Genomic DNA, 24,166 nt, shown 5'->3' with positions numbered 1-24,166 from the left:
CTACAAGGTTGAAAATCCATACCCCTTTCAGAAGTAATTTAATTTACTGCTTAACGTAATTTAATTTAAGTTGTAAAAATCTAGTAAAACAAATGTTTGAAACTCTCAATATTTTGATTAAATGAATAACATTAATTAGGGCGAAGCTCAACAAATCTGACCGACAAACAAACATTGACAATATAGAGTTAAAGCAATCTTGATATCAAAGAAACAAAAAAAAACACAAAAAAGCGAAGAATTTGACGTTGTTTCAGTTTAAATGTTTAAATTAAAGACCAGAGCTAACCGTTACGGACATAAGAAAATGCCAAACCAAAATTTAGAAAATGTTCGCTGTTATTAAAAAGACTGAATGAAAGCCAATAATAGATTGTCTGAATCTAGTTTTCTCTAGTGCTTAACATTACTCACTCATTTTTAGTTTTGTAGCTACTATATAATTAAGGTAAATCTGTACGTCTGATTATACGACCGTCTAGCACCTGTTGCTGCTATATCAGATGATCGACATTTATATTTGGAGTAGGATTAATGTCTTGGCACAACGAGGTGCAACTCCAATCAAAGGTTGTGCAATCAAAGAGTTGTCTGCTGGGTGTTACTTAACCTGATAACCCGGGTGTTTGTACACTTTTTTTATGTTTTGTAATATTGCTTCCTTGTTTTTCTCTAGCAGGTGTTTATTATTATGTTTTATTACAACCTAAAAGTAAAACACTAGGGAGTTAAATCCATTTTTATAGAAGCAGAAATATAATCAATGATTACGCGGTTTTGACCCTCTAAAAAACGTAATCTACCATTCCACTTTTCCCTCTCTTGGTGATGATATCATCAACGCCGATATGATTTTTGTAATCTACCATTCCAATTTTGCCTCTCTTGGTGATGATATCATCAATGCCGATACGATCTTTGAAATGCACCATTCCACTTTCAAGAGAGGCAAAACTGGAATGGTGGTTTACACTTTTAACATTGTCATAATTAAAATCATTCATACTATTTTTAAATTATGTTAATCGTAGGAATGTATAAAATACTATTTATAATTAATAAATTCTAGCTTAGTGGCAAAACTACTCTATAATTCAATTTGACTGTCCGTCAATCCGTCTGTCAGTCCGTAAGATATCCCTTAAAATCCAGTGTCTGGTTTTTATTTAATTTGAGCAAAGGATTATTTTGATTCAATAAAGATAAATTATGACAAGTGAAAACACCTGAAACAGTTAGGGAGTTGAATCCATTTTTATAGAAGCAGAAATATAATCTATGATTATGGTTTGGACCCTCTAAAACTGTAATCTACCCTTCCACTTTCCCCTCTCTTGGTGAAGATATCTTCAACGCCGATACGATTTTTGAAATATAAGATTCCACTTTTGTCAAATTGCAAAAGTGGAATCTTAAATTTCAAAAATCGTATCGGCGTTGAAGATATCTTCACCAAGAGAGGGGAAAGTGGAATCTTACATTTCAAAAATCGTATCGGCGTTGAAGATATCTTCACCAAGAGAAGGGAAAGTAGAATCTTACATTTCAAAAATCGTATCGGCGTTGAAGATATCTTCACCAAGAGAGGGGAAAGTGGAAAGGTAGATTACAGTTTTAGAGGGTCCAAACCATAATCATAGATTATATTTCTGCTTCTATAAAAATGGATTCAACTCCCTAACTGTGAAAAGACAAAAAAAAGATAGATAGTATTAAAAACAAAAGTAAAAAAAAATTAAGTTGATTATTGAAATTAATTAAACTTAAAACAAAATTCTAAAAGAATCACAAAGCTATTAAATACTTTTGCGTTGTGGATTAATTACAAACGGATGGGCGGACTGAAAACTTCTAACTCTAGAGTAGCTGCGTTACTAAAAATAGACAGATTTGTTTACAAGAAAGTTTATGATAAGAATATTGTTATACCCTTCAATCATAATTATGCCAAAACCCTTTCTAAACATTCCCCCAATAAAATCAAGAAATCCCTCCCCCCCTCCAACAAATTTACCCCCATATTGCAATTTTATTTCCCTCTTACCGATTCTCCGCCCCACTTTTGCAACCCTTTCTAATTGTAACATCTCGTGTTTCTCTATTGTAACCAAAGCTTCCCTGAAAAGCAAATGTGAAAAGTCAAGAAGTTCTTATATCAATTTGTAAAAAGAAATTTTGGATCAAGGAAAGAAAAGGAAATAGCGGATTTCGTCCTATTTTTACGGTAGCTTTTCTTCTATTTCTAGTCCTAGGGGGGAGTCTAACCCTGCGGGGCAATCATTAGTATTTACCTAACATAACCTTACCTAAAATAACCTATCAAAAGCTATCATGAAATACAATAAAACCCGTGTCTTTCCACGATCCAAAATTTTAAGTTTTCGTGTACTTTGACCATAGTTTTTTCATTTTCTCATCGGTTTATGGGAGCAAAATTTTAATTTTTACTCAAAAATTAGAAGATTTAAAAAAGATGATAAGGAAAATCATAATTCAACCAAACCTTACTCAGAAACTTTGGTAGAGTCTGTAATAGATATTTCTTTCATCGTATTATAAACCCCTTTCCGCGGATATAGAATGTACAATAATAAGATCGAAACCAGTCTTTTTAGCCCCGAGGTGCCGAAGGCACGGGCTAAAGATGGTTTTAATCTTATGATTGTACATTTTTATATTCGTAGAAAGCTGGATATAATACGATGCTAGACATAGTTTTTTCGTATGGATGAGAACCGGTTCCTATCCACCGGATTCGAATGAATGCGAGAAAATATTTTTAACTGTTTTAGAAACTCCATTTAACGGACAAACCTACCATGAATTGGACGTAAGAATTAAATGTTTTCTTATTATTGTTCGCACACCCCTGCCCTGCTCTGAGTGGAGCATCTGTGGTGTGCATTATTGTGTTATGCATGCCAATCAAAACATAACAACCAACAGACCAACAAACATATTGCACTGCATACAAAATTTGCATTATCTAGTTTTAATATTCTATGTAATTTTTGTAATTATACACATTTTCATGTTGTTGTTGTTGTTTTAAAATTTATTTCAATGAAACAAATTAAACACATTTAATATTTGGTATAATTATCATGTTATGATAATACAATATTGTAAATCATAATATCTAACTAATGCGAAATAAGTGGACATTATTTTTACTGAGCATCAAATAATCAATAAATTTATCAATTAAGTTACTATTAATTCCAGTGTTATTGAGAATTTTAGAAGCAAATTGAGCAATAAACATTGTCTGAGCAAAACAATTAAAATCGCTGAATTTCAATATTTGTTCATCCTTGCTTATTTTTAATGATCTGTCTTTTGCTATAAGTGTTAAAATACTAATTTGAATATATTCATCATTTTGATATACAGGAAAATGTATATTGAACAGATAAAAGTTTTCTTTCAAAAAAATAAAATCTGGTTTACCATCATTATAGTAATTATCAAGAAATAATGCGAGACAATGCGTAAAATAACTAGGGAAGTAGCATTCCATAATTGAATGATCAGTGTCTGCTTTTACGTTACATTTCAAGCAAAGATTATTATCCAATAATTTCATTTCATACAATTTGCTTCTACTTTTAAGAGTACGGTTAAACTGTTCAAACAGAAAACTTTTATAGTATAAAACAATAGGAAGCGACAGAATTTTATTAAAGCTATTTTTGAAAACCTCAAATTCTGGATTGTATTTTTTATCCATTGTTCTAGTTTTAAATGAAGGGGGGACAAATTGATCTTGCAATAATTCTTTGTTTGTTTTTTTAAAATGAAAGGTATATATTCTGGGAGAGTTTTCAAAAAGCTTTATGATAGGCTTCAAAACAAACTTTTGTTTTGATTCAGTTAAACAGATTAAGTTATTAAATTCAAAACCACTACACATATTTTCCACCACTTTTTGTATTTTTAATAAAACTGGTTTCTCAGTAAGATTTTCTTTAATGGCAGAATTTAACAATGGCCGATATAAAACTTTGTGCTGTATTTTGATGAAATCAAGAATTGATGCAATGGTGTTTAGTCCATGCTCGTTTAGTTCCATTATATCAACATTGTTAAATTTGACATTTTTTGCCCAAACAGATGAAGTAATATTTGAATGAAGAAAGGTTTCTCTATGCTTTTCTAAAAGTACTAAAAATCCTTTGGCTTTTCTAAACATTAGTCCACTTTCTAATGGATAAAAGGTTTTAAAATTTTTGATATATTTATGAAAGATTTCAGATCCAAGGTTACCAAAAATACTACTTATTGGTACATGTTTGTGAGACAAAAGTCTTGCTATATTTGAGTTTTGAAAAAGATGAGCGTGCTTGATTAAATTTAAAAAAGCATTAAACCAAATAATAAATGATTGTTGAGATGGTAGCAACATATTTAGCCCACCGTGAGAAAAATCCATTTCTATTCTATTTTTTGCAACCTTGTATCTATAAGAATTGTTGCCTTCATTGCTTTTCGAAGACCAAAGAAATTTTGCTGTTATATTCCAAAGTTTTTTTATTTGCTTTTGATTAGGAGCATAAATTCTAAAAATATGAAAAGCCATGGTGTTCATTAAAGAGAAAGTAATATTTCTACGTTTGAAAACACTATCACTGCAAAAAAATGCAAATTTTTTAGATTTTGTGTTAAGTTTTTCAAATAACTGTTCATATGTATAATCTGCTGCTTGAGTCAAATTAAAAGATAAATATACCCCTAAATGTTTTACTATATCACATTTAGTCCCTAGAATTGATATGTTAAGAGGACACTCCCCATTTGTAAGAATTTTAGTTTTTTGAAAGTTGATTTTGATGTTTACTGTTGACTCTAATTTTTGAAGTGAGTTGGAAACCAATTGTATGTCTTCATTTGATTTTAATTGAAAGGCATTAAAGCCATCGTCAGCAAAAAAAATTGGATCAAATGGTTTTCCATCCAACTTCAAAGTTAGGTTTTTAATTTTAGGACTTGTTAAACAACAATAAAATATGTGGTTGTAAATATCAAATAAACTTCCACTTGAAGGTGCCCCTTGAGAGAAACCAATTTTATTTTTATATTTCTTAGATGAGTTTCCTTATCTTTGCATTTTAAAACTTTTTTTCCTCTGTGGTTTGATTGGCTTCTATTAGAGATAGAATGCTGACTTTTTTGGAATCTCTATAGGAATCTCCTTCGGTCGTTTCGGGAAATAGAATTTAAAAGAGGAAAAATTATTTACTTCGCTTCTGTGAAAGATAGAACCTGAAATTTCAAATTGAGTGAATAAACCACCGACCATTACGCAATATACTATACAACTTACTTTGTTCGTTTGTATGCTTGATTGTATTCAATATTTCAGTAATTACTTTTATTGTTATTATATCTGTTTGTATCTACTTATAAATGTTGTCATCCTTGTAAGGATTTCTTTTACGTAACGTTGTAATGAATGACCCGAGATTTAATTGGTTTTATCCTATCAGTTAATTATTATAATTAGAGCAAAGGAGAAAGAAACTCATTGATATAGTTCTATTGCCAAATATTATGCAATTTAAATAGATTAAAATGTCTGTAAAAGACCTTTATTTTCGTTTTTTAAACAAATTAAATATAAATTGAATATGTTTCATTTAATTTTAAATGAAAAGACTATCATCATGATCAATAAAGTTAAGCTTTTAATTTGATGAACTGTACTTTACTGTTAAATCGTTTAGATACTTAACTTAATGAACCAACCAATCAAAATACAACAAAAGTCCCAAAAATTCTTTGAGCCAACGAATAAGAAAACGTTATTCTATATTTTTGGGGACTAGGGAAAAAAACAGCCCAATGCCCCCTCCACGCTACATAAAAGATATCCTTATAATAAAGTAACAGGATGTTTGTGTGTTTGTGTGTCTGTGTGTTTGTATGTTTGTACCGAAGGATCTCGCTAACCGCTGAACCGATCGGGTTCTCCTTAACAGGGTGGCTTCTCATAGGTCCCGGGAAGGTTTATAACTATTTTCTTGGGGGGTGGGACACCCCCAACCTCCCCTAAAAAATGAAAAATCCCCCCCCCAAAAAAAAAAATTTTTTTTTAATTTTTTTAACTAAAATTAAAAATGAGGGAGGGGGCATCCACCCAAAAAAAATTTTCGCCCCCCCAAATTTTTTTTTTACTTTTTCTTTTAAAATCTAAAATAAGAAATTAAATTATTAAATTCGACTCTCTCCTCCTCAAGTGCCCCTAGAGGCCTCTAGGGGCGTAGCCGCTAGTATTAAAACAAAGTAATGGAGTGTACTTTTAAAAGACTTCCTTAGAAATAAATTAGAACTAATTTTTCTCCTGGGACAATAAGGTTTTATTAAGAACAGAGAGAATAATTCTAAAGATACCTGATTTCAAGTTGGTAATAGGTTTCTAGTAGTTATGCGATTATATTGTACATCGCGTATATGTAGATTCCTTTCATATTGCTTTAGTAACATCTTAATTATTAATGAATCATGATTACTTGTTTCCAAAAAAGCGAAATATCTATTCGAAGAAACAAATTGAAATTAAGTAAAAAAAATAACTTTTATCTACGTTTCAAAGCATTAATATTTTTCAAATGTATAAAAAGAAGCATCACACAGCTACGGTTTATTAATACAAGATTTTTATTTCTACCTCCATTATTTTAAAGCTTTTTGTTAAATTGTTTGATAATTATAAATGTCCGTTAATAATAACGATTTATCACGTATCACAATTTTATCAAAGCTTTTGTAGAATTTAGGATTTTTGTAACGATACTAATATACAAAAGTAGTGAAAAAAAGGATTATGCGACTGCTATGAAGAATATACTTTAAACGTTCAACTGGTTAAAGAACGTAGAACATCTTTTCATAAAAAAAAAATCCGTTCTTCCCTTTTCTATGAGATGGTAATTGGTACTTACGTTGTCTGTCCGTACGTTCTGCTTTTGTTTACGTCTTGATACTTTTTATTTTACTTTTTTTCACTTTTTGACATAGTCACTCTTATACTTTTTCTATAGTCACCCTTATTAGTAAAAATTAATGGACATTCAAATTTTGTTTCCCATAAAAGAAGTTAAAACAAGGTTTCGTGATTTTTTTTTATACGAAAGATATTATAAATTCTATATTTCTAATTTTTTTTATTTTTAAAATTCAAAGAAATAAAATAAATTTGAACAAAACTCCAGAAAACCCTATACAAAAACCCGATCAGAATCATTAAAGGAAGCCTGCAAGAAATACCACGCTTTAACTGCTGAAAGACTGCCACAAATAGACCAAATACCCCAAATTTGAAGCCTTCAGCTTCTATAACAAAAAAGTTCTAGGCATTTTAAAATGACATTTTATGTACAATGAAAATTTTGAAAGAATTGCAATGCTCATGTTGAAAACTTTGAAATTAAACTACGTGGCCTAGAAACAAAATTATAAGCTTATTTTTGTCAAAAATTTAGGTTTCCAGTAACTAATTATATTTTTACAATAAAAATACCCATTTTTATAGTCAAAATCATTAAAAAAAATTAAGTTTTACTTGCGTTGTACCGAATGTACTGTAGCCAATCAGAAGGCTGAATCAGCTTAACAACCAATCACAGCTAAGCTTGTGTTAGTTTACCCCTTTGTTTCCGCTATGATTTTCGTTTAAAAATGCAATTTAAATCGAATTTTTTTCATAGATTTTGACTATGAAATGTGGTGTTTTTATTGTAAAAATATAATTAGTTACATGCAATCTACGTTTCTGACAAAGATAAGGTTATAATTTTGTGTCTAGGCGACGTAATTTAATATTGTTTTTTTCTTTTATGAGCATTGGAAATCTTTCAACAATTCCATTGTACATAAAATGCTATTTTGAAATGCCTAGAACTTTTTTGTTATTGAAGCTGAAGGCTTTAAATTTGGGGTATTGGGTCTTCTTGTGGCAGTCTTTCAGCAGTTAAAACGTGTTATTTCTTGCAGGCGTCCTTTAAAAAGTTTCGATAATGATCAATTCATCCAATGACTTACTGGACATAAAAATTCAATTTTAATATTTGAAGTTTAAAAAACTGCACAAAAAAGCATGATCACCTCCTTGTTTTGAATCTGCATTACATCTGTTATCTTGGGTAAACACTAAAATGTCAGAAGAAATGCAATATCATAACAAATCTGTTGTGTAGAGTAGCTACACTTTAATTTGCTTGGATATTAATTCAAATAGAGTAAACAAGGACAATTAGGTTTCAGAAAGGCACAACTATAAGCAAAACAAACATTTTTGCTTTGTGGCAAAATGGTTTGGCTCTTAATTTGTACTTTAAATCACACATGTCTGATAAATTAAAAATTTAAGGAACAAAGAATCTTTTTTTAGAAGATCTAAACGGGGCTTTCTTAACATAAAATCGAAGGAAAAAATATATTTATGGATGCGTTAAAAATACTTGAACTGTCCTTGTTGTTATGCAATCAATTCCCAAGGTTTAACAGTAGTTTTTCTGTATTCAGAACAAAAATAATGAAAACTTTTACAAAAAAAAATCCGAATCATGGAAAGAAAACGAAGTAGCGGGTTTCCTCGTATTTTTATAGTAGCTTTTGATAGGTTAATTAAATGTTAATGATTGCCTCGCAGGGTTAGAGTTAATGACAGTAGTTATTTCTAGAAATAGGAGAACATCTGCTGTGAAAATACGACGAAACCCATTACTTCGTTTTCTTTCCATGATCCAAAAATTGAAATTCTACAGAGTAAGTCAGAAAAAACTGAGTTTTTCGATTTTCAGAAACAACCAGAAGGAATACAGAAAAAATAATTATATGTTCTTGTTCTCTGTACAAAAGCACATCAAACTTGTAAAAGGTGTTTTTCATTATCTCTAAAAATGTGGCCTCTATGATAGGTGTATGGTATCAAAAAATGCCTTGTGTGAAAAATGTTGATGAAGAAAAATTAAAATAACTCATCTATTTTGTATAAAAAAATCTTAAAATTTCAATATTTATTTAGAAAAAAGTCTAAGAAATGTACTTTAATGAGTTTTAAAGGTGAAATGCTTTTTGGCTCCTCACAAAAGCATTTTTAGATTACTGCAATTTATCATTTTTTCATATTTCTTGATTGTGATGCATGTGGTTTAAAAGAATTTTCTATAATAAAGTAGCTTATAGTAAAAAGAAAAAAAAATCTTTTTATTTGACAGAAAAATCTCTTAAGATAAAAAAGTTATCAAGGTTTGAATTTTTAAATTAAAAAATGCCTTTTAGAAACCCTACTCTATTTAAATGAAGTTATTATGGTGAATTATAACACACAAGTATAATTTGTCAAAAGGGGGCGGAGATTTTGGAGATTAAATCCAGTCTTGCACCAAATATAGAGAAAATTCAGGGGGAGGGGGGAGGAATTTAGGTAACAAGATGAAATATTTCCGGTCTTTAGCTGGTTTTCCGGTCATGGGGTATTAAATCTTAACAATAGATTACAACAAAACGTTTGATTTATAATGTGATAATTTAATTTAAATAAATTGTATTTTTAAGATGTTAAATATTTACAATCTGTTGAATAAAAATTTTAATAATCAATAAGAAATGTTTGTTTATCTTTTTAGAATGATAGACATTTTAAATTATAAATAAATCTACCTAAAAAGTACAAAATAATGGCCAAAAAAGTCATCACAAACACTTTTTGAAATCTTTATGCTCTAAAAAGCGCCGTTGTTTTCAGAGATATTCAAAAACACCTTTTCTAAGTTTAATGTATATTTTTATAGAGAACAAGAACCTATAATTGTTTTTTCCATATTCCTACTGGTTGTATCAGAAAATCGGAAAACTCAGTTTTTTCTGACTCACCCTGTATATATATCTATACATAAACCTACTTGCTATTCTGTCTTTAGTCAAAATCAGACTAAAAGGAAACTTCCCATTACTTAAAGTTAAGTCCTTAATATCTTAACTTTTTCATTATGAATTAGTTTTAATTCTAATACAAAGAGAACAAAATCAATAAACATTTCAGCAATTATTTATTAAACATTAAGTAGTATTAATAACAGCTAAACATTCAAACGGTCAAAGTAAAGTATTTAGTAGTACCAAGGGAATCTTTACGGAAAACTTAAGACCGTCAAAATTTTGTTTAACATGTTCTGTTTTTTTTTAGAAAACTTAACCGTTGCCCAGAAAAGTTAATGTTTTTGAAAGGATAAGAATAATATATTCTTTTAAACTTCAGTTTAGGCGTACATATATATTTGTTCACTCTTTTCAAAACAAAATCAGTTTAAAGGTTCCCTTTGAAATGTATATCTTTAAAAACTTTCTTTTAAGAAATAGCTTAAGACCTGTCCTGGTAGCTTTTCTATATAGTCCCACGAATCAACACTTTGACCAAAGGAATATGTGACCCCCCACCCCACTCACTTATTACTTACGACTTTTAAATAACCATGTTTGAAACCTATTCAATAAGATCATATTATACAGGGCTCTCTGTTTAGCCCAAACTTGACTTACCCTAAGCTCACCAAACTGCTATAATCATCAAAACAGAAGGTCTGTCTGTGGGTTATTTTGAGTTAGGAGTAAATTTACGAATTTTAGTCCTCTCAGTAGAGCTATTTAAGAGATCTAATTGGAAAACAGAAAAGTAATAATAAAATGAAGAGTTAAAAAAAAGTATTAACACTGTGGCCTTTTAAAGATCTAGTTAGGCCTAGGGTAATTTTTCAATGTTTAGCGAAATTTTAACAATTTGAATAGTGGATTTTCTACAGCTATTTTATATTTACAGGCACAGTTAAAATCCTAGGTTCATGTGTTTGTAAAATTGTGTGTAAGGCGTAACGAAAAGGTTAGTCAAGACACTGCATTTATCTTTTTTTTTAGGAGTGCAGCTACAATTTCACCAGGCTTTTTCATGTTCTGTCTGTATGCGCCCCAAGCTTCTAGGAGCTTTGCAAAAGGGTCAAGTATAGCCTAAAACCTACCATATGAGGTATATGAGGCTATCAGATGGAGCATAACATAATCAGGCTTGTCATTTCTGAGATCTTTAGCTTCAATGAGTAAAAACTTATTTATTTTTATCATAGACTAACGGCTGAACCTCTAGCATTTAGATGTGGTCAGACATTATTAAAATAGACTTGATTTTGTTAAAATGTGTAAATCCTCCATGGACATATTTGAAGCTTCTCTTTAATAGAGAACTTAATCGGATAAACGATTTCCGAGATTTTAACGGACAAACATAATAACCTTACTACTTTATATTTAAAGATATTATTGTTTGCTTTTAGAGCATGTAATTAGCTTTTCTTAAATTGCTACCTCTGAACATTTTTGTCCTGTTCACTAAAAATATCTTATGTAACTTTTTTTTAAACACGTAGTGTTCAGAAATAGATTTAAATTTAAAAAATAACATCTAAGCAAAAGTATTTCTATTTCTAGTGCTAAAAGTTAGACTATTAAAGGGTGTTAAAAATTTAAACCGTCTTAAGTACTTGAAATCTTGTAGATAGAACCAATAATGTTTAAAACTGTTTGTATTGAAAAAGTGAAGCGATTTAACCTTTAGTTAAAGGATTTTTTAAAAATTCTTTAAATTATAGATTTAGTAAGTAGATTGACTAATTATTATATACCAATGTAGAAAGGAAAAATATAGATTTTATAAGCAAATAAAATACATCATCAACTATGTTTATTTATATATCATTTACTAAAATAACATTTGCTGATATATGCAACCCTATAATATTCTTTCATAAACTAAAACAAGGATGACAACATCCATAAGTTTTGGATGGGAATATGTACAAGTAGATTTAAAGTGTATTTATAAAAATCAAGAATAGATGACTACGGTTAAAGTAAATTACATACTATGTGCGCATAACAATGGGAAAAAAATATTTTGATACTGTCATCCAAAAAAAAAAAAAAGTTGGACCAAAAATACCAAAGATATGGGAAAATATAAAAAATAGCCAAAAACCTGCTAAAGACAGTCTAACGGTCATTGTTGTTTTCTTTAAATTATGGAAAATTTAATTTTGATATCTCTAGCTGAAAAAAAATTTAAAAATCGGACCATAAACACCAAAGATATGGGGGAAAATGTGGAAAATATGAAAATAGCCTAAAACCTGCTAAAAGGCAGTCCGACCGCAATTGATGTTTATTAGTTAATTGTACTCTTTAATGATAATGTTGACAAGAAATTTCTATCTTTTATAGGAGCCGAGAAAATCACGTTTCCCCCCATGTGTCTCTAACAGACGGACAGACAGACGGACATTTCGAATTATAGAGTAGCTTCGCTACAAATAACTATGGATACATGGATATGTAAATAGAAGATTAATAAATCTAAATAACATTTCCTGATATATGTAACCCTATAATATTCTTTAGTAAACTATAAAGGGCGTAAAGGGATATATATTACTTAACCCTTACAAAATTGTTGGTGGAATATTTAAATACCCCCATAAAATACCATTAACAACCATCAAATGATAGCTTTTATATATTTTACATGCTTAATATAAACTTATATTACATAGAACAGTGAGGAACTTGAAATAAATACAAGTATATTAAAGCTTATAGTTTTTAAAAAATTGAAAAAACTTGTTAATCTACAAATTTGTAAAATAGGAAATCCTATGAATCGGGTATTTTCATATCATTTCTACAATTACGTAATGAAATGTAAAAAAAATCTTTAGCAAGCATCCTGTATTAAAGCAAAACTGGTTTTAATCTTATATTTTTTTCATTTTAATATCTGCGGAAAGATGTCTATAATACGACACAATAATAACTATTCCTACTTTTAAACTTTTTTAAGGGCCTTTCAGAAAAGTAGAAGTTATTTAAACTATACATAGATATTAAAATGAATGTTAATTCGTTTTGGAAATTTTTATAATACTACAAAACAAGAGTATTTAAAAATATACTTACTAAAAAAGCGGCTCTAGTATATCCATAAAATTTTCAGTTCCCTACTGAATAAGTAATGTGTTAAAATTATACCTTTCTTATCTTAATGATGGTAATAATTGACTTTGTCCAAAATAGTTAACTAGATATGTTAATAATAAACAACAAAGCATGTTTAACAGTTTTTAAAACAAATTATGTCCATACATATAGCGCATCGGTAACAAGCTAAGGTACTTATAGATATTTTATAGTTTAGTTCTCCTTTACATTGTAGCTTTTCATAGGTCCTGGGAAGGTTTATAATATTTCTGGGTAGGTTACCACAACCCACCTAAGAAAAATCACCCCTAGAAAAAAAATTTACAAATTTTTAAACCAACAAGAATAATAAAGATACTAAACTGAAGAGACGTTTTGCTACTAATATAAAATAAAAAATAGATTGCATTTACAAACCTATTGCTAAGTTAGATTTATTAAATTAGGTTAGGATAGGCCCACACACTGGTTAGACATTCAAATAGAACCCCTGTAGAGATAAGGGCATTGGTGCAGTAGATAGTTGAATCTCTGTAAGATTAAATTCTAATGAAACCTAAAATAATATTTATGATAAAGTCTTTGAATTATTAAATACTAGAAAATTATAGGTCGCCTATCTTATAACTTTTTTTATGGACTTATAATCATAAACACATATACTACTTACTTCTTTATTAGGATTTTGTGTTTTCCATAAAAAGTTTAAAGATTAAAGCATTCTATATTATGTGTTGACCTCTGGGTTTCTAATTCGTAACCTTGATTGTATTAATTTCTGTATTTGGCAAGTTACAATGAATCATTGGTTGAATCATATCAATTACTAGTGGACCATCCCCACTTATCCTTCTTACAAAATAAATAAACTATCCTATTTTGTCTGTAGCTTAAGTTAGTGATAACTTTTGAACGGTTTGGCTCCTCCATTTTGGAAATGGTGGTTTTAGGCTATTTTATTTTTAGATTCAATTACTGACTATTTTCTGCCAATATATTCACCTTCGAATACGGATGCTAGGAGCGTGCTATCATTTTTTTTGTTGGTTCTTGATATTACGTTTTTGTACTGAAATCCTCTGTATTCCAATAAACAATATTCTAATAATGCTGTTATGATTACTGTTTTTCTTCAAAGGGGGTTTTCTGCAATATTTTAAAATCGGGGGGGAAAGCGGTTCAATGTTAATATAAGGGATCATGCAGGGAATGAATGGATATCATGTAAAGATTTTGGTATGTCCAAACATCAAAATTTATAGATGTGTTTCAGGTTCGACTTCCTTCTGTAGTAATTATGCTTAATCAAACTTCGCCCTATTTTTATGATGTCACAATAAATAGTTTTTTTATCTACTTCCTAAATCTAATTTGTTTTTTTGTTATTAATAATCAAAAACAAAAGTTACATTAATTTTAACTTGGATTGTTTTAGAGAAAGTTGTCCACACTGATGCGAAAAAAGTCTATTTCTATTCTGTTGGACCTTGTGTAGATGCCTTGATGTGGAGAACTATGAATATGGTTTTATTTACGTATTTGTGGACAACTAATCAACTAATCAGAGAGGATGGGAAAATGGGACTGTAAGTTAAACTTTTACCCTAAATCTAAAAAAATTTGCTCACCCTCATCAGTCGACTTAAACACTTTAGGCACTTCCAATAATTTTAATCTACAGAAGGGGTAATTTTGTTTATCAACATTGGGATTGTACATAAATTTATCGTCTTTTGTCTTACCCCTTAAGATCAAAGGTAATTAAATTGAATTATGTTTTGTTTCTTACAAAATGTATCGTAATATAAACTTGAATTGTAGAAAGTATGGGTGAGATAGAAGTTTAATACAGGAAATTAGATGTATAGATTCCTTAAGTTAATAGCGTAATTACAATACAGCTAAAAAATATGTATACATCATTATTCCCGTTGTTTTTAAGCATTATTTTCATATAAAGCATTATTAATTATTGTCATGATAATTTAAGCGCAGCTACTATACATTTATATAAAGTAATTAGCTTTTTTTGTCTGTTGCGAAGAATATCGCTATCCGCGGAACCGATATGGTTCTCCGTTACAATGAAACTAATAGGTCCAGGGAATGTTTAATGTTTATAACTTTTTAGGGCGGGGGAGAGTATTTCCACCCTTTCAAGAGAAATCATCCCTAGGACAAAATTACACATCCCAAAACATTGTTTTTACTTTTTCTTTATAAAACTAAAATTTAAAATGATGGGGTAGGGACTTCCCCTCTCCTCCGCCTCAGTACAATTATAAAGCAAAAATGTATGCAACAACTTAGGTCCACAAGAAACTAAAATGATTTTTTGATATCTAGGCTAAAACAATTGATAGCTGGTTTGTATGAAACAATTTTGATTTCCCTGTCTTGAAATAATCATAATTCTGTCAATCATAACAAAATTAAAAATATTAAGACCAGGTCAAAGCTACCCTAGATTTTAATTATTTCCTTAGAGAAATCTTAGTAGCTACTTTGCAGTTTGTGTGTGGCTGTCTGTCTGTGTGTCATAGCAAATTTTAGATTTTCATTATTTTCATTTATGTAGAAGCTTAGTAGTTACTTTACAAGAAATATAATCAAATATATTAATTAAAACCAGATAAAAGCTTTCCTAAATTTCAATTAATACCAGCTGTAGACATAAAAATTTCCTTAGAGAAACTTTTTTAAGTTTAGGTGGCAGTCTGTTTGTCCAACAAATTCGAGATTTTCTTTATTTCGATATAGAAGCGTAGATACTCTGCAAGTCAAATAATTAAATATGTCATAACCAGATAAAAGCTACCAGCTACCAGCTGTAAACAACAATTAGATTAATTAGATAAAAATGTACTTAAAGGTTTCGTGATTTTTGGAGAGAACGCTAAGGTAAATTTTAAATAGATTGATTATTATATCTTTTTATAGTATCATTCTGTCTTAAATCTTAAATCTTTAATTGTATCTTGGAGGGAACACTGACACAATGCAATTTAATTTATTTACTAGAACTTGTCCTACCTAAGACATAATTTTACAAATCGGACTCTAGGGTTAAATATTATTTATCTCCATTGTCCATACCTTGAATCCCTGTATCCCTGTATTTATCTGTATTATGTTATTACTATTATAAAAAATGTAGTACATGTGGTGGATCTTCATCTGCATCATCGAAAAAAAAAAGATTTAGGATCTTCTTCTGCATCATCAAAAAAAAATTGAGGAAATTCATCTTCATCATCTGCAGCATCCAAAAAAAAATAAGGGGATTTTTTTTATTTTTGGGGGGGTTGGGAGTGTCCCACGCCCCAAGAAAATAGCCTAAAACCACCACAGGACCAGTAGGTATATTCCCTGAAGAGTAGAATACGATCGGTTCAGTGGTTACCGAGATCTTAAGGGACAGACGGACAGACAGACATCAAGCTACTTTGTATTATAGATGTAAATTCCCAGGTAGTAAGGGGACATTGGGCTGATATTACACTAGTCTCCAAATTTTATAATAAAGTTTCTTATAACGTTGGCTTAACAACTTTGAGTCTTTTATTGAATTTCGAGTGGTTGGTTTATTAAGTTGAGTGTTCAGACGTTTTGACTACTAATTGTAATCTGCAGAAGGGATAATTTGTTGTATCATTATTGGGAATTCATTTACATCAATTTATCGGCAACTGTCTTTTCCCTTTAGATCACTGGTAAATTTCCCCTTTTTCAAGTAAGTATGTACATTTCTAATAAGGATAACAACATTCATAAATAGAGAAGATCTTAAATAAAATATACATTTTTAAAAACATTATTACACACCTTCTGGCTATATATTTACTAGTGGCTACGCCCTAGAGGCCTCTAGGGGCTCTTGAGGGGAGGGGGGAGTCGACACCCCACTTTAAATTGTAGTTTTAAAAAGAAAAAGGTTTTTTAAAAATTTTGGGAGGAAAATTTTTTTCTAGGGGCGATTTTTCTTAGAAGGGTTGAGTACCCTCCCCCAAGAAAGTAATACACTTTTCCAGGGCCCATAAGAAGCTATATTGTAAAGCAGAAGAATATCTATTAGGTTAGAAGGTTAGCGAGGTCCTTCGTTGCAGATGGCCACACACATATTTTTTTTACCTTTAAATAGTTAGAAAGAAAAACAGGATTATTTGCAGATTTGGAATGAACATTCTCGATGTTATCTTGATTTGTTATAATGTCAATCACTTACATATTCTACCATGTATATTGTATATACATTAATTTAGGGATAGGTTAATGTGTATCAAAACTATTCATATATGAAAAGCAAACATTTGTCCAGATTTGTCTGTATTTGACAAGCATATCAAATGCATATATTCACTACAATATGCTATATGCATAACATGCCCAAGACTGATACAAAGCTTTCTTGAAAACATGCGTAACATACAAAAATAAGGAGGGGACTTAAGGCTGTTCATTACATTAGTCCCAAAAGTCTTCGTTTTCTTATTTGTTGGCTTTAATTGATTGGTTGGTTCATTTAGTTGAGTGTCCAAACGTTTCAACCACTAATTATAATCGTGTGTATTGCAATTTTGTGTATCATCATAGGGGATGTACAATGTACATCAATTTATCGGTAATTGTTTTATCCCTTTAGAATCCATTAAAAAAATTTTAGGTATACCCCTATCCTAATCCCTGACAAATGATGGTGGATTTATCCTCCCTTCTTACTCATAGGGCACGCCCACTTACAAGATTTATTTGTAATTTAGATATATATATGTATCATTATGTATCACATAATAAAAAGTAGTAAGGTTTTTTTGTCTGTTGCTTAAGATTTCTATAACTAATGAACCGATTAGAAGCTTCACATAAGTCCTGGGATGGTTTTAAGCTAGTTTGTATTTCAAATTCAAGTCTTGGATTGGTTTTAAGCTATTTTTCTACCCTTTCCTTCTAGATGCTAGAGACGCAGCCACTAGTGTGTTTATATTATACAATTTAGCATTGTGGGGGAAATGGCAGTAACTCTATTTAAGTATGATGTATTTATTGTCACTCTAAACTGCAGCTGCAGCCACCTACAGCCAATATGAGTCATAGCTACCCTCAATCGTGATTATGTATCAGCCTGCACAGTCACCCTCAGCCACTTTCAGCTTCTGCCAATCTTAACCTCATCCGCAAACGAAAATTTGTATTCAGTCATCTAAAAACTAAATAAAAGCCTTGGGTAGTTATTTATCACATCGCACTATTTACAATTTTCCGTGGAAAGTAACATAACATAAAAATTTATAGGATCAAATTCTGTATTATCGTCCTTAAGGGGCTGAAGAACCTGTCAATGAAACAATTATTTATTATACGAAACAGAATTTTTCAATATGGCTCAAAACCGGTTCAAATACAGCGGAAATTAGTCAGATCCGATATATTATTAGAATTTCTATACTGTACGTGTACACTAAAAAAATAAATTTAAAGTATATGTCTTACATTGCTATTTCCCTGTAGCAGATATATTCTGATAAAAAGTAAAGATGTAAAATAGACACTTAGTATTCTATTGGTTTATTTTAGGGTGATATAGGTTTTTAGGAACGCTGATTCTCTACAATATATACGTGACACGAATAGTACGAGGAGTAGTGGGATTTCCTTGGCCCAAAAACAGGAGCAACTCATTTGTTGGGACTTCCAGACAAAGGTCTTGCAATCAAAGGGTTGGTTGTCTGTTTGCTTGTTACTTATCAAAATATCCTAGCTTAGTCAGTGTCAAACTATTGCTTCTCATTACAAGTTAAGCGGATGATGCTCTTGCTTCTCTAGATGATCACTTGAAATCAAATTAGAATCCATCCCCAAACGGTAACAATTACATTCGGTAAACACAGATCATGTTTTAAAATAATATAAAATTTTTAGATATAAATTTATTGCCATTTTCTTTAGGTTGTTCTTTTTTCATCCATATTTTTATTTATTTCATTTTTTTGTTGCGCTCCTAATGGTAATATAGGTACTTGTTATTTCAGGGTGATGTATGTTTTTATTCTAAACCAACACAAAAATAGATATTCGTCTTCTCTCATGAAATTAGGGATAAGTTTCAGATTTTTACCCTGTTTAGTATTATTATTTCGTTGGGGCGAATCACTCCTTCGATTCAATCCGTGAACAAAGGGCTTTGTCCGCTTCTAAAGGGATGCTATAACAAAACGCTGCACACTGTAGAATAATAAGGTCCAACACAACGAACCATTTGATTGCATGACCTTTGTCTGTAAGCCCTTACTGTGCATGGTAATGAGGTGGGCTGCTTATATAATGCTGGCTAACCAATCTTAGGGTAAGGTAAACCTATTTTTAAACAGTGTAACCTATCAACTTTTACAATATTTTTTATTTATGTATATTTATGAAAAGCGTAAGACGAGAAATCACATTTTAAGGAAGCTATGTCTTTGTTCAAAAAAAATGTTTCATACTTATTCCTTTTTTTCTGTTTTAATGTAAGTCATCCTTAGTATAAAAAAAAGGTTAAGTTGGTAAGTAGGCCAGAAGGGATATTTCATGAAAGAATTGTTTTGCCTGTAAAAAAAAATAACAAAACCTTTAATATATAAGATAATTGTTTGGTGCTTTTCCTCAACGAGTACAAAACATACCTCCCTCCTTCCGATTTTTCAAAAACTGAATCAAAAATGATTGAAGGGATAGTTTTTTTCTTTATTTATGCTTAATTCTGCGTTGGCTCTACAAGCGGTGTCCTAACCCTAATGGGCTACCTTCTACCAAATATAACCTAACCTTGCTTAAACCTAAAGTAAAGCACAATATAAAAAAACATCTATTATAAAATAAGGGGATGGGGAAGGTTTCTGTGCCCGACTATGCACCTTGAGAGAAACTGCCAGGCAAAACTTTCTTTTGATAAACAATCCCTCTCTCGTTATAAAAAGGTTAAGTTGGTTAGTATGTACTTGCAGAATATTCCTGGTTCATATTAGACTTAAATTGCAGATCTTCTTTTTACACACAAAACTAAATTATTTGAGTCAACCAAATAAAAGTAAAGTATTTCCAGCAATGCTAAGAAACCGATTATCAGGGGGATTAGTACCAGTTCTCAGCCATACTGAAAGATCAGTTTTCCACAAATATTAAAATACTAACCATAAAATCAATACCAGTTTTGTTAGCCCAATCCTTCGGACCCTCGTGTCTAACAAAAACTGGTTTTAAAATATTACAATACCCATTTAAATTTTACATTACATTAAGCTAATAACAATACTCGTGTTTAACAGAAATTTGAACTGGTTAAGTTGGTTAGTATAACCTATAATACGTGCTTGTCTTAACGCCTATATACATATATGTATGTAAAAATTCAGCATTGAAATAAAAGATAGAAGTGGATCTTTTGTAAGCTTAAAAAGAAAAAGATAAAAACGTTGGATTTGTTCTGTGTGTACCTCCATGAATCTAAGGTAAAATAAATTAAATTTGTTTGTCGACAGCTTTTTTTACATTTTATCCTAGAAAATTTGTTATTTTTCAATAAACTGTGTGCTTTTACAATGGAGATCGTCAATTTAGCTTGCTAATATGGACCTCATTTATTGGCCATTTCCTTCATCCAGGAGAATTGGTAGGAGATGAGGTAAAATGGGTGGTTGGGGGGTAACGTTCTTTAAGCCAGCTGTGAGTATCACTATATTAGAGAACATAAAAATCTTGTACAACATCAAAGTAATTATATATCGTTTGCTTTTTCACAATGTGTTCTTGTTATTGCTGTGCTATTTATATGCTTACAAATATAATGTAATATCTTACACAAAAAAATATTTCTTTAAAATCACAAAGTTCAAGTATGTATGTGTATATGGTAATAGTTATTTCTCGTATCGTATTATAAACGGCTTTCCGCGGATATAGAATGTACAATTATAAGATTAAAACCAGTTTTTTTAGGCCCGAGGTGCCGAAGGCACGGGCTTTTTAAAAAAACTTGTTTTAATTTTATGATTGTACATTTCTATATTCGTAGAAAACTGGATATAATACGATGCTAGACATAGTTTTTTGGTATGGATGAGAACCGGTTCCTAACCACCGGATTCGAATGAATACGAGAAATAGATTTACAAAATTTTATTTCATATTATTCAAAAAGAATATTCTATTTTATAAAAAAAAACTGCTCCATGAAAAATCCTATTTTATATAACTTTGTGACATACAAAGATTTTTATGCATAGGGGGGGAGGGGGAATAACAAGGATATGATGATTCAGAGAAATATTCTGAGAAATATTAATAATCTCTTTAAATAAACATTAATAAACGACAAAAAATATTAAAAGTTAGATTCAGAAAATGCCTTTGCACGAGAAATCTAAATATATTTATACTAGCGGCTACGCCCCTAGATGGCTCTAGATACCTTGAGAAGGGGGGTCAACCCCCACACCTACAGTTTAACAAGAAAAGGTAAAAAAATATAGGGAGGGTGATCATTTTTTTTTTGGGGGGGGGGGCAATTTCTCTAAAGAGTGTGGTGGTACTATACCCCAAAATAACCCTTTCCAGGAGTTATAAGAAGCTACCCTGTAAAGGAGAGCCATAAAGGTTCAGTGGTTTGCGAGATCCTTCAGTACAAAGACACAGAAAGACAGACAGTCACACACAGATCCTGTTACTTTATTTATAGGGATATACAGTTAAACGTATAAAATGTCGATCGTCTGCTTGGTGTTAACGTTCTAAGATTTTTTATTTATAAGATAAGCGATGGAATTTTAATTCTTAGGGTGACAAAAGATACAAATAATTGTAGAGATGCTACTCAATCCAAAAAGTTGAATAATTCGATAGAACATTACATTATTCAGAAAAAAAACTTGTTGTTATTCAATATTTATACCTTTTCCTTTTTATCATTTTTGATCTTTTTGGGCAAGGATCAGCATCCGCACTGTAAGTTTCCCTCAAAGTTAATGTTGAGCACTGAATCTCCTCGCCTTATTTTTGAAATAAATTGAAATTAAAGGAGAGTAGGTTTAGAATATTCTAAATACATTGTCTAAGCCATAAAAAGTAATAAGAATATTTTTTCCTGTACGTGGCTGACTCAACAAGGTAAGGTTCTGTGCCCGTCAGGTTGTTGATATTCAAAAACCACTTGTATTTGCTACAGTTAAAAGTTATTTAATTATGGGCTTCAATTTTTCAGTGGGGGTTGTTTTCTTCCAACCCTCCTCCACAACCATGATCTTTTAATGTAAATTCACTACTTAAATTTCCCAATTAAGAACAAGATTAGATATACAGAATCAGATTTTAAATATACAGTAATAAAACGGCGATTTTCATCTTTTTATGCAGTTGGGTTAAGAACGGCTGCTGAGCCTTGCTTCTCTTCTCGTTTTTGGCATATTTTCACACCTTTATGCCATGCCAGATATGTTTAGTGTTTAGTCCAAAAAGTCTTATTAAAAAAGAAAGAGAATATTCTTAAGATTAATAAGAATATAACGAAACTTTTATCCCATGTCTATTAGAATTTTTGCATATTGTGAATAAAAAATAAAGCTACTTGTCCTTTCATATATATTATTCAACAGTCCCTATCTGTAAGACCATGGGTAAAGCTAGATTTTTCGGCTGCAATGAGCAGAATTTAGTCACAAACACTTCAAAAGTTTTGGTTGATAATTATTTGGTGCACATGAAATATAAGGAAGTATGGAGTACTTCATTTACAAAATGTAACATTTTAAAAATTTGTTTTGAATAATCCCCTGACTAATGAGAATCTACTAAGTAATTCAATTTGTCCGAGGTAGTATTTTTTATATATTAATGATATTTGTTACTTTTTTAGTCACAAACATTACTTGTACACTTTCAAATAATTTTTGTTATTAATAAATTTGATGTAATATGATAAATCCAATTTTTCGCTGTCTCACCAAAAAAAAAACTTATTTTCCCCTTTCTGATGTTGAAAACATTAAAATAATTGTATTACCTAATCAACAAATTTACAGGGATTTTCTAGCATCAGGGATTAGGGGTTATGTAAAGTTGATTTTAAATTTGATGGATTTTTTTATGGATAGTTAAAGATTATACAATTTTTTATATTTTTCTTTAAAAATGAAAATAAATATTGAACTTCACTGCAAAGAAACTAATAAGAAAAAAATGTTAATAACTTTAAATACTTTAATTGTTTCTGAGAAAAGCATTTTATCTTTAAATTGTCCTACGTCTTATATTGCAAATCACATTAATGATCTAATTTGTGTTACAAAATTCACAAATTTATCCATTACCTTTATCTCTGTTCAGACAAGGGGGTAAAAGTTAAAGTAGCCCGAAAATAGAAATTTAAGGGAAGGGGGATAATTCAATATTTGTATCAAGCTCATAACTCATAACTTCCCCTAACTATTGGATTTAAAAAACAATGGATAGTCTATTGTATGGAGAGGTGTTATTGGACAAATCAGAAAAGCTAATGAAAAAAACTTTTCTGAAAATAGTCCAACTATATCAGAGATAATAAAAAACATAAACTTTGAATATGCAATAGGAGAGATTATTTATAGATCTCATGGGGTGTACCTTCAATATTTTAAACTGTTGGTCTATACCCTTTGTAACAATTTATCCACTGTTTGATAATTCTATTCCCAAAACCTTAAATTTAATTATATTTATTATCCATCACATTTATTATATTAGGGAATTAAAATCAGGACAAATACGACTCGTCACAGATAATAAACAAGGATGACAACATTTATAAATAGCGAAGGTACGCTCCTTAAAAATAGTTATAACCTTCCAAGAGAAGCTATATTGTAAAGAAGAACCATATCGGTTCAGCGGTTAGCGAGAAGACCCAGATTCTTTTACTTTTATAAAAGGATAACCGTTATACTAGAAATCACCATTAAAAAATTGAAATAAATGGAAACATTCAAACATTTATTCAAGTTCAGAAATAGACGATTCTTTCTAACAATTTAAATCAGAAATTTCCGTGTCGCCAATCGAATGACAGAACTAAGTACCTAACATATATGTAAAAAGCTGCGAAATGGAATCCCTCAATTGCTTTTCAAAAGTACAG

The sequence above is a fragment of the Acartia tonsa genome, chromosome 1 (genome assembly GCF_053477335.1).
Source record: "Acartia tonsa isolate MP-2025a chromosome 1, ASM5347733v1, whole genome shotgun sequence".
Classification (NCBI taxonomy): domain Eukaryota; kingdom Metazoa; phylum Arthropoda; class Copepoda; order Calanoida; family Acartiidae; genus Acartia; species Acartia tonsa.
Note: the sequence above shows the minus strand (reverse complement) of the source record.